Below are 3,563 nucleotides of genomic sequence, written 5' to 3' on the forward strand. Positions count from 1 at the left end.
TTGGTCTTTGTTCTCTCATTCAAATCGAGGTGCCAAACCAGATCCAGTTAAGGAGCAGCACACTAGCTAGAACCTTGTACCAGGCATAGAAAATAGAAATCGGAAACAACCAAACATATTCAACGCAACACCTCGAATTCTTTGGGTGACAATGTTTTGATGAAACCAACTGCAACTGGATCATCCGATGACACAGAACTATATAGCCAACAACGCACATGCAACTCATTATCGAACAAAATGATAAAACAATCAATGGTTTTACCATGGACTGAAATACATGATTTTCTGGATGTTGATCCCAACGTACCATGCCGTAAACATGCAATCTTTGATTGAGTTATACCGAGCTCTGGAAGAGCTAACTACACTAAGATTATGTTCTTGAAACACATATAATATGATAGCATGATTCTTAGAATTCTAAAAAGAATGATTAGGTCCCAAGAATAGTGAAAATCCATACGTAGCGCACATATCATCTAGGCATCCTCTGATCTTAGGTCCAAAATTCAGTGTATGTTGAAGATGTACCAATATCCTTTAAACTATGTGCAATTGTTCGGTGAATGCCGACGGTGACGAACATTATATATAAAAACGAGATGATGAGTGATGTCATTGTCAAGTATCACGGTGCTCCCACACATCATACCATATTTAGTATGATTAACCTCTATCTCAATGAAACAATGAAACTCTTAGATATTTCAATGTCATGTCGCTTTTTAAAGTCCATTGCAAAGTGTCATACTGACTTGGGTGGAGTTTATATAGAAAAGTTCACTTGCAAGAAGCGTACAAAAAGCACATATATATTCATACTTGTGTGTTGTGGCTACATATGTTATGTATTGATATAATGATATTTTTGCGGATGTTGTGAAATAAGTGCTCTTCACGAAGCCTTAGTCTTGCATGATCTTGTTGAATGAGATCCTCATTCAGAATGTACGAAGTTGCATTGCTATCAGTAGGTACACTTGAGATGGCTCAAACAATATACCAATGGTACGACTAAGTTCCATTTTTGGTGTAATTATGCTATGCTGCAATTGGTTTGAGACATGGATTTACTATGCGTGTACTTTCTTTGGTAGAAATTAGTGTTCGCTACGGGTGACTACTAACAAAAGTTTCATGCACTACAATGGAGATTTGACATAATTTGCAAGATGCTTTCTCGAGTAGTTCCCATATGAGTTCACGAATCGCAGAACACACATATCTCTTTGTCCATGGCAGTTTCTTGCCAAATGTGTACATTTCATACATCTAGGAACCAAAGGTACTAGGGAATGCTACATTGCGGTCTTTTTTTTGTTCAAGTCGCCACTCGGATCATGGAAGCCGTAGCTATGCTCAAGTTACAATTGGTCAGAATCTAGCCTCAACAAAAAGAATCTGGTAGCTCACCACCCGCTCGTCAAAATCAAGTTGTCGTTAGCAAGCTACCCCTCAATCATAGATCGTGTTGCAACATTTTCCTCGCCCATGGAAATCGAGCTTTGGTGTGCAAAGAGATCAAATTGACCTATATCTGACCTCATTTCTTCACTTTTCCGTTCAAAAGTTGAACATAAGGCTTTGGCATCTGCGATGACTAAGACTGTACGAACCACTGTTCACCTGGCTCATTTCTTCACATTTCCATTGGCTTGAGAGACTATAAAGCCCTCATTCTGGATCGAAGTTGGTAGGATATTTTGTATAGGATAAAGACACCACATTGTTCTGACTAGCTCACAGGTGTCTCCGAATTCACTGCAAGTTCTCGCCTTCGTTTCTCCAAAGATCACTACTTGTTCTTTCTGAATTTGTGTTTTAAGTTTCAACTAAAGATTCGTCATCTCATACTCTGAACGTGAAAAAAGATCAGATGGAGTACTGGCAACGGTTATGCCAGTATAGCGCGCACGTGCACAAAAGATGCATACATTGCAGCAGATGCAAGTTACAGACACATGTTAATCCTTGCTCCCTTATGTCTGTGATTATCGTATACCGCCGATTTTGAACATGGTGTGTTTCCTTTTTGTTTCTCTATTACTCATCATAGCCATCCTTAGGCCTTTAAGCTGCTTGCCGAGAACTACATGTACTGAACCTACTGATGTTGGTGAGTGTCATTTCTATGAAACGGAGGAGGGGAGGGCCCCAGGTTTTCCAAGAAAAAATATATGGTAAAGGAAGGTACTATATCAAAATCCTGGCCTTGTCATATTTGTATGTATGTATGTGTCGAAGGCGACGGTCGTCTTGTTTCTTAACAGTTGAAGCTTAGTAAAGTGTTGGTTTGTTAGTTTTGAGAATTACAACTTTTGTTTATTCGGTGCGTACTTCAGTGCTTGGCACTACTGGAATGCTGCATATGAAACATATATTAACTCCAGTGCAGTATTTGGTAAAGCCTGAAACTGCTGCCTGTGCATGCCTGGAATTCTCATTGACGGTTTTGTCTCGGTAACCATTCTGTTGTTTTGGGGAAAGCAATAACTCTTTTTTTTTGTGTCGCATCATATCTATGACTATATCTTGTATGGGTGTGGCTAGGTCTTAGTCGACTGAGACTTAACCAACCTCAGTCATGACATAACATGTACTCCCGCCGTTCGAAATTACTCTTTGTTCATCGGATTCACCGGTGTAGACTTCTGAAGGAGCAATGTTTCTGATATTGTTGCCCTAAATTCAAATAAAATGGTCAGACTTGTGTTGCTCTTTTCCTATGGTTCTGGAAAAGAAGAAGCTAGTCAAGTTAGTTTCGGGTTCCCAAGTGACAATCAAGGGTTTTGCAGCGTTAATGAGTTTGATGCCAGGTTGGTTCATTGGCAATACTTTTAGTGTACTATGAGTGTAGTTTGTTTGGTATAATATCAATAGTTGGCTAGCTCTGGCTAGCTATCAAATTTCCATGCACGACTATAAAGATTTAGGAAATTGACAATTCAGCATGAAGTTGTAAGATACTTCTGTAGTTCCTCTGTTACTGTGAGCTCATGAATCACGAAGCACACATGTCTCTTTCCTCTCCCTCTCCGGGCCACTATATCACGCCGGCGGCGACTCCCTCTCCGGGCCGCCACCGTTGATGGGGGTGAGCAATCGGCCCACATGGCAGTGGCCCAGGGCTGGTCAACAGGTGGTGGCGTGCACAGGAGAGGGCCAGGGCGCGGCAGGTGCTCGCCCGGAGCACGGTCGGGCACAGGGGAGCGGCGGACGGAGGAAGATGCGTGTGGGCTGCAGTTGCGTGCGCAAGCGAGGCTGCGACCATGGGCATACGAGGCCGTGGTGCAGGAGGTTGGTCGAGCTTGCGGCAATGGCGCATAGTGGCGTCGGCTCGAGGGGGGCAGGGGCTGGTGCCATGGACGCCTCCGTCCTCCTACGCTTGGTGCATGCCATGGACGCGGGGATGTATGAGGTCGCCAAATAGAAGTGGGAGAGCCTCAATCGCAGGAGCCCTTGTCATCTTCTCCGCCTCCGGTGACCCGACGGGGTCATGGGCGAAGCGAGGGAGGAGCGGGTGCGGGCGAGGCGAGGAGAGAGAGAGAGAGAGAGAGAGA

This window comes from Triticum dicoccoides, chromosome 2B (genome assembly GCF_002162155.2).
Source record: "Triticum dicoccoides isolate Atlit2015 ecotype Zavitan chromosome 2B, WEW_v2.0, whole genome shotgun sequence".
NCBI lineage: Eukaryota > Viridiplantae > Streptophyta > Magnoliopsida > Poales > Poaceae > Triticum > Triticum dicoccoides.